Source organism: Lathyrus oleraceus, chromosome 3 (genome assembly GCF_024323335.1).
Source record: "Lathyrus oleraceus cultivar Zhongwan6 chromosome 3, CAAS_Psat_ZW6_1.0, whole genome shotgun sequence".
Lineage (NCBI taxonomy): Eukaryota > Viridiplantae > Streptophyta > Magnoliopsida > Fabales > Fabaceae > Lathyrus > Lathyrus oleraceus.
This window is the reverse complement of record NC_066581.1, coordinates 31,341,160-31,354,975: the sequence shown is the minus strand read 5'-3', so window position 1 is coordinate 31,354,975 and position 13,816 is coordinate 31,341,160. Positions and strand designations below refer to the sequence as shown.

General features: G+C 37.8%; 1 non-coding gene across 1 annotated transcript; it reads left to right on the top strand.

Annotated features, from left to right (window-relative positions):
• Positions 1–12,011: 12,011 nt before the first annotated feature.
• LOC127133031 (small nucleolar RNA R71) lies at positions 12,012–12,118 on the top strand. The gene has a single exon (XR_007807029.1). It is a non-coding gene; the product is annotated as a small nucleolar RNA R71 (small nucleolar RNA).
• The last annotated feature ends 1,698 nt before the right edge of the window (positions 12,119–13,816 follow it).

Genomic DNA, 13,816 nt, shown 5'->3' with positions numbered 1-13,816 from the left:
TTTAAGCCCATTTTCCATCAAGAAAAAAGTTCCATTTTGAAATTTCTCCAACAGGAAAGTTGTTCCTCTTGTTCCAAGCTTTCTAGAGATATAAATTTTTCTTAATTTGGATTAAAATTGAAAAAGTTATGCTTAGTCAAAGTGGGACATATTTTTAAGACACTTAGAAAAATTTCTAAGTCCAAAAATCTTCCAAGTTTGTCAAGACTTGTTAGCCAGTTTTCTTGCACTTCAAGGCATCATTTGAAAATGTTTTCTTCACAACAATTGTATCTTGCCATTTCCTCTTTCACATCCTTTTGGAATCATCTCATTTGGATTCATGGTTTGAGAGATACATTCACCTAAAGTGGGCACCATGACTTGATTTTCTAGGCAGATTTTAGGCCAAACTGGCCCAACAGTTTTGCAGTTGTGAAACCTGAACTTGAGGCCCATTTTTCACCTTCTTCCATTCATCATTTCAACTTGTGCTCAACATAAAAGATGCTATACTCCATGAGATCTTTCTACTGTTTGCATTATTTCATCATTTGGTAGCTTGCTCATCAAGTTACATGGCCATAAAGTCACCACCTTGGAATGGATTTCTTGCTTGCCAAGCCATGCTACAAACCAAGTCACGTTTTGCTACCTCATTTTAGGCCTTGCAGCAATATGTCCATTCATTTAAACTTTGCCAAATAACAACATTTCACATGCCCTAATACACCTCACTTTGGCAATATATTTTTCTCATGGATAACAATCATCTCAAAGCCCATTAAACATTTTGATCCACATATTTAAGAGGCTGCAAACCCTAAACCTAGTAGAGAGCACTGGAGTTTCGTGGCAAGGCAAGGCAAAGTCACAAGGCCAACTTCCATTCTCTCTCAACAAGCTCTTGAGTTAGGGTTCTTGAAACACAAAGGAGGCATCATATTCTTCCATCATCTTCTTCTACCAAATGGGCAGTGGACCTAAACTCCACTAGGTAACTCTATTACTCTATCTTCCATGGCCATGTATGGATATATCCATGTTCATCATCATCATCATTATCATGCTCATCATCTATGCTCATCACTGTTTGCCATGCTAATCCTATGTTCATGTTTGTTTCATCATCATTACCATGCCAATCATGCTTGTGTTCTTGTTATTGGTTTATGTTGAATTTTTTTCCCTAGCCCGTGTCCATGTTGACATCTTGTGGTCAACGTTTCTCCATGATCAAGCCATCATTTTACTCAAACAAGGATACCATGATAATCTACACATTTTGTACTTGAATTTTTGTTTTTATTTCGTGGCATTTGGTGCACTATAGCGCTTGCATGGTTGAGTGGAAAATTGAAAAAGTACACTGCATTTTCGTGTTGCTGCAGGCATGGCATTAGGGTTTATGTTTTAGTGGAGAAGACGATGATATGGCGCTGCATGAGTCGTAGGATCCTTAGCTTGTGTTCTAATCGTGGCCATCCATCAGTTTTTGTCTTCTAGTCACTTATACATATGTGACCAATTGATAAATGGTACATGCTTTTTAAAAATAAAATGTTATTTAAAAGGTGTCATGCTGGGTTTATTTAATTGTGGACTGGGCCTGCACATCTGCTCTTCACACCCTACCTTTCCTGGCCCATCAACACTAACACATGTCCACTTTTATTTTTCCTTTTTTAATTCACATCTATTTTTCTGTTTTGATTTTAATTATTTAAAATATTTTCTTTGTCCATAAAATTACCCAAAAATATTTTCCATATTTCTTAATGCCTTATGTAATTTTATTTAATTTTTATTTTCGTATTTATTTAATATTAATATTTTATTTTAATTATTTATTCGAAATGGTCCATTTTAACACACATTTTTTTCTTGATTTTATTTTTATGTCTTAAAATTATTTTTAGCTTTTGATTTTTGGGATGAAAGTTGACCAATGTCCCATGGTCAACCTGACCTTTTCTTGGAATTTTATTTCCCATTTTCAATTTATTTGGATTTATTTTTGACCTATTTTGGTAGGTTGACTTTTGTTTTGACCTCTGTTTTATTTCAATTAATTCATGTACCAATTTTCATTATTTTTGAAATATTTTTGGGGGATGATGATGTCCTGACCCCACCTCATTTAGTTTAATTTTTCATAATTTTATTGATTAATTTACTATTTGTTTCATATTTTTTAAGCTGACTCGAATTTTCAGTTGACTTTTTTATGATTGATGTTTGACTTAGGGATTGCTTATGGCAATTGAAGAGATCTTTTGATCCTCCCTAGTTCATCTCATATGCCATGTATTAGAGGCCTTTCATCTTGCTTTTATTTAATCCTCACCTCATTTCCTGATTAAATTATTCAGTGGATCCTTTTGTGCATTTCATCTGTCTGCTTCATCTATCATCTGTCATACTTGTTTCTCTCATTCATGCTTTCTATTGCTTGATTGTTTAACATGTTCATACTCCCATGCATTGTTTAATGATCCATTATTTGATTCTTTGATTTGATTATATACTTATTTACTTATCCGATCCGATTAATAACTGTTGCCTACTTGTATGATGTATGAGGCATATATTCTTATTGTTTGATTGCCATGAACAATCCCCATTCATAACAAATGTATCCCTCTCCCATGAAGTGTATAATATTTATTCTTTCATTCTTTAATCATCTGTTAATACAAGAATTAAAACGAACATTCGATAACCATTTCAAAACAAGATCAAAAGCTCGATCCAACATCGAGTAATCATTTTCAAAACTTAACAGAACCAGCACGGATTCATCCATTCTTTTGTAAGTTGATTGCTTCATGCATCGCCATTTCTCTTGTAAGTCGATTGCTTCATGCATCGCCATCTACCTGTAAGTCGATTGCCTCAGGCATCGCCATCTACCCTTATCCTTGGTTCCTCTCCTTGCTCCATCCGTCGACTCTTGTTCTGTTTAGGAAGCACCCATTAGGTAGAACCCTTTGTATGATAACATAGGTAGAATTCCCTTATTCTTTGCATGCTAACATTAGGTAGATGTTCCCCTTTGTAAATCCTAACACATAGGTCCATATTGCATGACAACACTAGGGCAGAGCTTCCCCACTTTTAGACCTTCTGTGCGTCTCCGACCTTGTGGCATGTCAATCCGTTCTATTGCAAAGAGGTAACTGCCTAAGACTCGATTCAGGGAGCTGCGACACCTACTGCTAGGACGTTGAACACATTTCCCCTTTTCCTTTGACACAGCTGGTGTCCTCTTTTGTAAGTCCATGTTCAGATGGCAATCCTTAACCCCTAGTTAGTCGAACTACGACAACTCTGATTCTCATGTTCAGATGAGATACGTAGGCACGAGATGCGATGTCTTGCCGAGTTTGACTGACGACTAACAACTAACCTTTGCTTGCTTTCGCCCCTGTTGCGATTCTTTTCTCTAGCCCTCGTTGCGATCGAGACCTTCCCTTTCTCTTGCCCTAGTTGCAATCGACACCCCTTATTCCCGAAGTTAGTTGAACTACGTTTTGCTCTGATTCTCATTCCAGATGAGATACGTAGGCATAAGACGCGATGTCTTATCGAGCACACTTCTCTTTAACCCATAGGTAGTCGAGCTACTGATGCGGTGTTTCGCAAGTATACGAACGCGTCAGAGTAATATAAAAGATTGTCGAATCCACAGAGACCAAGTGTCAATCTATCGTTATCTATTGTTATGGTGTTTATCAAAGGCAATCAAAATAGGTGTTTTTGTTGGAGTATGCAATGAAAAGTAAAGTATTGAAATAAATTTAATTAATAAAGACAGGGTCGAATGTAATTCACGTAATCAATGGATAATCCAAGTACTTGCTAATAGAGCTACTTATGGGCAGTGTTTCCTACTTTGAAAAGAACTAATTTAACAGGAACTGTCGCTTTCGCGTATTCAGAACCGAGTTGTTCTCCCTAATCAAACCCTCTTATTGTCACTTATAAAAAGGCGCGCATTGCGTTAGAGTAGTAAACCTATTTTTAAGAAATATAGTATCTTGACTAAGTTGAAAAGTATTATAACCTGGATTTCTTAACCAAAAGAGGTTCTCACGAAACCAGACTCTAAACTTATAAACGTGTCCGAAAATAGTTTTAAAATCTCTTTTCTTCTTAATGTTAAAATCTCCTAATCAACTAAACAAAACGCTTTCGCTGTTTTTGAAATAGTTAAAAACAATTAAGTTTAAAAAGACGTTGGACGGCTTTCGATCTTACCCAATGGAATTGAAGTGCGGGAAAACTTAAGTTGAAAGTTAAAATAGCCATTAAGTGTTTCTACGAACAATTGTACGGATTATCGGTTCAATTACGATCTTTACATTCTAACCTTATAAATTTAGTTAGACATGGTAAAGTAAAAGTGCATTAAAATAAATAAAAGTAGTGCGAGTGCGGAAAGTAAATAAAAGTAGTGCGAGTGCGAGGAAATAAATAAAATTAAAGCGAGTGTGAGGAAATAAATTAAAGTAAAGCGAGTGCGAAGAAATAAATAATTTAAAGCGAGTGCGAGGAAATAAATAATTTAAAGCGAGTGCGAGAAATAAATGAAAGTAAAGCGAGAGCGAGGAAATAAATAATTTAAAGCGAGTGCGAGAAATAAATAAAGTAAAGCGAGTGCGAGGAAATAAATAATTTAAAGCGAGTGCGAGAAATAAATAAAGTAAAGCGAGTGCGGGAAAATAAATAAGATAAAGACAAGTAATAAAAACCTGCTCCAATCGGAGGGTTGAATAAATTGCAAAGCGGAAATGAAAATGGCGGCAGGATTAACTTCCTTCCAAAGTGCTCCAAACTCGATTACAGACTCTATCACAGACTCGATTACACAATTGTGGTAACACTCCAATGCGAAGTGATTACCACTTTATAATACTGAATATATGCCTAAGTGAAACAAAGTTGCTCTGAGTTTCCCTCTGCTCTAAGTTTGGATGATTGTAAAAGTGATTTCGAGTTTCTATTTATAAGAAAGTAAAAAGATGGAAATGACAAGGATGCCCTTCAACTTGAAAATGGGAGGAAAAAACTTTCCTCTTGTGGCGCCCGCCACAAGGCCATGGCGCCCGTCACAAGCACAAAATGAGGCGCCTTAGTGGAAGTAGTGGGGAACGTGGAAGTTGAGGGAAGTTGAGCTTGGACACGTCATGGCAGGGTCTATGGCACCAGCCATGGGGTAAGCCACAAGTACAAAATGCTGAATTTTAGGGTTTTTAGCTCTTTTTCACTCCTTTCCTCGATCGGGGCTCCGATTAAAGTAAAAACCTGAAAACAAAGGAAAACATAGCAATAACACAACAAAATGATAATAAAACAACTAGAATGCATGTGAAATTGGAGTCGAAAATACGGTAAATTTCAGTGTTATCAAACTCTCCCACACTTAAACCTTTGCTTGTCCTCAAGCAAAACATTAAAAAGCTCATAAAAGAAAATTTGTGTAAACGAGTGTTTCAGGTAAAAATTCTAAGTTCAAGTCGGAATGCAGTGATAGGTACTAACTGAGTGAACTAAGGGTATCATGATGACACTAATCCGCAAATACGAACATAAACTTCATTCCTATATTAACCAACCCATATTATCCCAAAATACCTAGGCTTGCCTATTCCGTACATGCTTGATAGTAGAGTGGCCTGTTAGTGATTATGATCTAAGCATGGGGTTTTTGGCACATAAATATGTGTAAACCCTTTTATTGGACCCAACTGTAGTTGTGGGGGATCGGATCGTAATCCGCCCTACCGAGTTCAGTGCTAGATACCTCTGAACCAACTAACAGTGGGTAAGTTTTTCTTTTTTTTTTCTTTTTCTTTTTGTAGCAAATTTTTACAATTCTTTGGCTTAAATGACTTTGTGAGGGTCACCTATACCGGAGTTGCCTTTTTGCTTTTTATTTTTTTTTGTTTTTCTGGATCATTCACTTATTTGCATCGGTCCCCTACGTAGAGGATGCGTAGGCCGGAGCTGACTGCTGAGATAAACTACTAAGGACTTATACGGAAATGATGATTAAGGCCATGGTATATGGGGTTTCGGGAATGATTCCTATATTTACAAAGTCTATGGCGCTAAAATAATACTGATGTTTCGCAAAGTTCTCCCAAGTCACCGCATCCTTACTCAAGACATGTCCTTAAAACCTGAAAACTTTCAGAATAACACTATTTTCTTTTGCAAAAAAAATTTGGTGGGGCTAAAGGTATGGGGAGGTAGGATTGTACTAAAAATATACTATATTTGGTGACTCGTCAAACTCATGCATTATACTAAAAAGCAAAATAAACAACTAAAAGGAAATAACAATAAATAAACTATCTAAAAATAACAAAGAAAAAGCGATAAAGGAAAAAAACGAGAATGACAATAAAGAAAAAACGATAGAGTCTCCTCCCACACTTAATTCGAACATTGTCCCCAATGTTTCGAAATAAGATAAGGGAAGAGTTACCTGATAACCTATTGCTCACCACTAGTGCCCTCGCCATCCTGAGGTGGACGACGGGATCGGGTACGACAACGGTCTCTCTGATCCATCCTCGCCTGTAGGGCATCCTGAGCGGTCCTCACCTCGCGAAGGTTACCCATAATGGAACCTTGAGTGTTTTCTATGAGAGCAATATGTTGACAGTGGTGGTGTTGCTGACGGGCTAAAGAGTACTCAACTCCAATAGGTCGCCGAACTCTTTTTGGCTGAAAGAGTACTCAACTCCAAAGAGCCTGAAAGCAGCATACCCATCTGGTCCAGAGTATGGATCATAGTCGAATGAACTCAGGAACTCCAATGTCAGGTTTCTGTAGGTGTTACTCAAGTCATCAGCAAACTCGTTCCAGTGAAGTTGGTGGCTAAGGAGTCGAATACTCGGCTCGATACCCAGTGCCTCCATACAGTGCTGATCAGGATAACGTGTGGGTGCCATAGGGCGCTGATACAGAGCGATGTAGCGCTCTCTCTGAGCATTATCTCTATAAGCCACGCGCATGTCATCGAAATCCTGCATCCTGTAAAAGTTAAGAAAGTGATCCTGAAAGTGCAAACCATTCAAATTTTAGTCTCAATGCAAAATATGATAAAATAAAATTAAAATTAAATTAAATAAATGCGAAAAAGTAAAATGAAAGAAAAACCATTAGTTGCCTCCCACGCAACGCTTGTTTAACTTCATTAGCTTGACGATTAGAATTTATACACCTGTAGTAGTAGGAATTGGTGGATCAATTAGGGTGTGGCTTGAGTAGTATGCTGGAATGTCTCCTCCTTCGTAGAGCTTCAGTATTTGTCCATTTACAATGAATGGACTACAGGTTTCGTTCTTGATTTCTACGGCTCCGGATCTCAGAATCTTGGATACTTCGAAGGGACCATTCCATCTTGAACGTAGCTTTCCAGGGAAGAGTCGTAACCTAGAGTTGAAAAGGAGAACAGGATCGCCTATATTGAAATTTTTCTTTACTATTCTTTTGTCGTGATAGGCTTTTGTTCTCTCTTTATATATTTTTGCATTCTCGTAGGCAGACTGCCTAAGTTCTTCTAGTTTATGAATGTCTAGGGTACGCTTTTCTCCAGCGGCTAGGTAGTCTAAATTCAAAGTTTTAATGGCCCAATAGGCCTTATGCTCTAATTCGAATGGTAAGTGACATGATTTTCCATAAACTAATTGATAAGGAGTAGTTCCTATAGGGGTTTTGGAAGCGGTTCTATAGGCCCATAATGCTTCTTGAAGCTTCTGAGACCAGTCTCTCCTAGAAATAGAAACAGTTTTCTCTAGGATTTGTTTTATCTCCCTATTAGATACTTCTACTTGGCCACTAGTTTGTGGATGGTACGGTGTTGCTACTCTATGCCTAACTCCATATTTTCTTAAAAGTTTGTCAAATATTCTCGATATAAAGTGTGATCCTCCATCACTTATAACTAAACGTGGTGTTCCAAATCTAGGGAATATATAGTTTTTAAATAGTTTGATTACTACCCTAGTGTCGTTTGTGGGTGCAGCTATAGCTTCAATCCACTTAGACACATAGTCTACAACTACTAAGATGTACCTGTTTCCTAAGGATGGTGGAAAAGGTCCCATGAAATCTATACCCCATACGTCAAAGAGTTCTACTTCCTGAATGTTTCTTAGAGGCATTTCATCACGCCTTGAAATGTTTCCAGTGCGTTGGCATCTATCACATTTGACAATACAAGCATAGACATCACGCCACATGGTAGGCCAGAATAGGCCAGCTTGAAGAATCTTGGTGTATGTCTTAGAGGTGCTCGCATGTCCACCATAAGGTGCAGAATGACAATGCTCGATAATACTATTTACCTCTTCTTCTGGAATGCAACGGCGAAAAATGCCATCTTTACCCCTTTTGAAAAGGAGCGGTACGTCCCAATAGAAGTTTCTCACATCGTGGAAGAATTTCTTCTTGCGATGGTAGTCAAGATCAGGGGGTATTATATCAGCAGCTAGGTAATTAACGAAATCTGCATACCAGGGTACGTTACTTATTGCTAAGGAATTTTGAGGGTGCTCATTAGGATCTAGGCTATTATCTTCAATGGTTTCTACTCTAGCTATCAGTCTATCATAGGCGAAATCATCATTTATGGGTACTAATTCTGATTTTAGATGTTCTAGCCCAGAAAGGTGATCGGCTACTACATTTTCAGTGCCTTTTTTATCTCTTATGTTTAATCAAACTCTTGTAGTAATAGAATCCATCGGAGTAACCTGGGCTTGGCATCTTTTTTACTTAATAGGTAACGAATGGCAGCATGATCGGTGTAAACTATAATTTTTGCTCCTACTAAATAAGATCTAAATTTGTCTATAGCGAAAACTACGGCGAGTAATTCTTTTTCAGTTGTTGCATAGTTAAGTTGGGCAGCATCTAGGGTTCTACTGGCATAATAAATGGCATGTAATTTTTTATCTTTCCTTTGTCATAGAACGGCTCCAACTGCATAATCACTAGCATCGCACATTATGTCAAAAGGTTCCGACCAATCGGGCGGTTTCATAATGGGTGCTAAGATCAATGCTTGCTTTAAAAGATTAAATGCCTCATTACATTTTTCATCGAAAATGAATTCAGCATCTTTCATTAAAAGTCCAGTTAAATGTTTAGTTATTTTGGAGAAGTCCTTAATAAAACGCTGGTAGAATCCAACGTGTCCAAGAAAGCTTCGGACTTCTCTGATGGTTTTTGGGGCTTTAAGGTTTTCTATAACTTCTATTTTAGCTTTATCTACCTCTATACCTTTTTCGGAAATTATATGTCCTAAAACTATTCCTTCGGTCACCATGAAATGACATTTTTCCCAGTTCAACACGAGGTTTACCTCCACGCATCTCTCCAGGATGTTCTCAAGGTTAGCAAGACAATTACGGAAATCAAATCCGCAAACCGAGAAATCATCCATAAACACTTCCATGATACCGTCTAGGTAATCTGCAAAGATGGACATCATGCAGCGTTGGAAAGTAGCTGAGGCATTACAGAGGCCGAATGGCATTCGTCTGTAGGCAAAAGTTCCATAAGGGCATGTAAAGGTAGTTTTTTCTTGATCTTCGGGGTGGATAGGTATTTGGAAGAATCCAGAGTATCCATCTAGATAACAGAAGTAAGAGTGTCTGGCTAGACGCTCCAACATCTGGTCTATAAATGGTAAAGGGAAATGATCCTTCCTAGTTGCTTTATTTAATTTTCTATAATCTATACACATCCGCCATCCTCCTTCTAAACGTTTTTCTACATGTTCGCCTTTATCGTTTTGCACGACTGTGATGCCTCCCTTTTTAGGTACTACATGCACAGGGCTCACCCACTTACTATCCGAGATCTGGTAGATGATACCTACCTCAAGTAACTTAAGAACTTCCTTTTTAACGACATCACTCATTATAGGGTTTATTCTTCTCTGATGTTCCCTAGAGAGTTTTGAATCTTCTTCGAGCGAAATTCGATGCATGCATACGGATGGGCTTATACCTTTCAGGTCAGAGATATTATATCCTAAGGCTGAGGGATATCTTCGTAAAACGTCTAAAAGTTGGTTCGTTTCCTCTTGGCTCAAGGTAGCACTAACTATAACTAGACGGTTCATCTTTTCATCGAGGAACTCATATCTCAGGTTCTTAGGCAGTTCCTTATGTTCTAAGGTTGGTTTCTTTGGGCATGGCATAGGATCTGGAGTAAGGGATAAACATTCGTAAAGGTTATCATCGATGTAGGGTTTCTTAAAGTCATCATCTTCCCTTATGAGAGTTGATGGTAACTTAATTGTTTTTATAATTTCTTTTTGTTCTAATTCTCTAACACATTCATCAATGATATCTAAGGCATAACACGAGTCTCCCATCACAGGTGCCATAAGAAATTTCGAAAGTATAAATTTTATTTTCTCGTCACCTACCTCAAATGTCAACTTTCCTTTCTTGACATCTATTATGGCTCCTACAGTCGATAAGAATGGTCTACCTAGAAGGATTGGTATATCATTGTCCTCTTTGATGTCCATGACAACAAAATCAGTAGGGATAAACAACTGACCTATCCTAATAGGGACATCTTCTAAAATGCCTATCGGATATTTAACAGATCTATCAGCTAACTGAAGTGACATCTTAGTGGGCTGTAATTATCCTAAGTTTAACCTCTCACAAACTGCTAAAGGCATTAAGCTCACACTAGCTCCTAAGTCTAGAAAAGTTTTTTCGATGACATGATTACCCATAAGGCAAGGAATGGAAAAATTTCCAGGATCTTTATCTTTCTTTGCTAATTTGTCCTCGGAAATAGCATTACATTCCAAAGGCTTTGGATCGTCAAGTCTACGTTTATTGGTAAGGATGTCTTTGAGAAACTTTGCATCAGAAGGTATTTGGGTGATGGCTTCTGTGAAAGGGATTTCTACATGAAGTTTTTCTATAACTTTAATAAATTTTTGATACTGTTTATTGATCTGGGTTTGTTTGAGTCTTTGCAGATATGGTATAGGTGGTTTATATGGCGGGGGTGGTACGTAAGTTTTGTCTTTAGGTTCTTCTCCTTTATCTCGACCTTCCTGGTTTTCAGATTCCTCTGGTTCCTTTACTTCGTTTGTGGGTTTGGTACATTCCTTAGAAGTTTCGGGTTCACTCAATCTAGGTTTTGGTGGCTCATCATAAGCGTTCCCACTTCGTAGGGTGATGGCATTGGCTTGTCCTCTCGGATTTTGTTGAGGTTGTCCAGGGAATTGTCCTCCAGGTGTAGTCTAAGGGGCTTGGTTTAAAGCTACCTGATAGATCTAGGTTTCAAGCATCTTGGTATGAGTAACTATTTGGTCAACCTTGGTTCCTAACTGGGTAATCAATTTGTTAACATGAATGTTTTAGTTCATGAACTCCTTGTTCTGTTGGGTTTGAGCGGTGATAAAATTTTCCATAATTTTCTCAAGGCTCGGCTTTGGTGGTACAAGTTGCATAGGTTGATTTGATCTAGGGGCTTGATAACTAGGTCTCGGAGGTGCATTATTTTGAATAGGGTTATTGTTTTTATAGGAGAAGTTCGGGTGATTCCTCAATCCAGGGTTATAGGTATTCGAATATGGGTTCCCTTGGGTGTAGTTCACTTGCTCAGAGTGGGTTTCGTTTACTAGACTGCATTTTGCAGATTGGTGTCCTTTGGTTCCACATATCTCACAATTCGACGAAACTGCTGCTACAATATTCGGGTTTATGCACATATGCTCGACCTTAAGGGCTAATGCATCCATTTTAGCTTGCATCATATCTATAGAGCTTAGTTTATGCACTCCTCCTTGGGCTTCCTTCTTCTCTAATGTCGCTCGTTCGACTCCCCATGATTGATGGTTTTGAGCCATATCTTCGATGAGGGCACTAGCTTAAGGATAAGGTTTGTTCATCAGAGCACCGCCTGCGGTAGCGTCGATGGTCATCTTTGTGTTGTAATGAAGTCCATTATAGAAGGTTTGAATGATTAACCAATTTTCTAAACCATGATGTGGGCATGCTCGTAACAACTCTTTATATCTCTCCCAAGCTTCGAACAACGATTCTCCTTGGTTTTGGGTAAATCTAGTCATATGGTTTCGAAGAATGGCGGTCTTACTCGGGGGAAAATATCTAGCAAGAAAAACTCTTCTAAGGTTATCCTATGTCGTAATCGAATTGGGTGGAATGGAATCTAACCATGATAGGGCTTTATCTTTGAGGGAAAAAGGAAATAATCTTAAACTTATTGCCTCAGGAGAAGCTCCATTGGTTTTAAAAGTGTCTGCTAATTGAGGAAATATTTTTAAATGTTGGTTTGGGTTCTCAGTAGCGAGACCTGCGAATTGTCTCTGTTGCACTAGTTGCAACAGGGATGGTTTAAGTTCAAAATTATTAGCTGGGATGGTTGGGTTTACTATACTAGAACTAGGTTCTTCATTAGATGGGTGAGAGAAATCTTTAAGAGGTCTTTGGTTTTGATCTTCGGCCATAGCACTCTTAATTCTATGAAAGAATAACGTGCGCGAGCGTAATATTCAGGTTCCGCCAGAGGGTATACTAAGCTTAAACTTCCGGTGCTGCGAGTTCTTCGCATTGACCGGCGGGAAATATCCTAAGTCTAAACGATATAACAACAGGAAAATGAAATTTGACGAAATTGGTCCCCGGCAACGGCGCCAAAAGCTTGATGCGGTGTTTCGCAAATATACGAACGCGTCATGATCTTTAACTAAAAGTCAATACAAGGCCCTTCCCCTTTTGTTTGGCATGGCAAGTTTTTGGAGCTTGGCTTACTATTCATGATCTTTAACTTGTGTTCTTTGCCTATATTCTTTTTGATCGGCCTCATATAGGTGTGAGTACTACATTAGTCCACTTACGACTGCTTAACATAGCGCTACATTGTCTTATGACAAGCTAACATAACCTCACTAACTACTAACTTTAATTTGAGCATTTAATTTCTTGCCATTTATTTTTAATGTCATTTATTTCTTGCTCATTATTCATATTGATTTTCACTTTGCTCACTTGAGCACATATTTTATGTTTATGTCATTTTGGTTTTGCTCATTGGAGCCCATTATTGTATATATATATATTGATATTTTGTGTTGCTTTGTGTTTGTTTTGTGTGGACCAAATGAAAAAGGAGAAAGGACTTAGAATTAGGACTTACCCATGCTTAAAGGAGTTCTAGAGCAACTACGCCTCATGCCTTTAAAATGAAAAAAAATTGTTGAAGAGAAACTATGCCTCATGCCTTTAGAATGCTAAAACTCAAAGTTAATCTCAAAGGACTTCTCCTCAAACTTATTCTTTGTCCATTCCCCTTATTGTGTTATGAACTTTTTGATGTTTGCTTTTGTGTGATAGGGATCCCACTTTGAGATTGTGAAAAGAGGGCCATTGTCATGAGTAACCAAGATAAGAGCCAATCTAAATGGAGATCCTAGGAGCTTGAATTCAAATTATTGATTGCTTGTTTGTGTGCTAAGTCCAAAGGAAAGGAGCATCTTGAGTCATCTCTATGACTTCAAGAAAAGGAACTCCAAGGGTTTTTCTTTCCCCTCTTATCTTTGTATGCTTTAGGAATATCCCTTCTCTTCTTCTCCCCACTCTAACCAAGCCAAAAATCATTTTTAAAACTTTGACTTTGTTTCAAATTAGAAACCTAGGCCTTAGGCCTTTGACTTTTCAAAACCATCTTCATAAATACTCATTGTAAATAAACTTTAATTCAACTTTAACTTCATTTTGTAAATAAATCTAATTTGTAAATACAATCCATTTCAAGTTGTTTT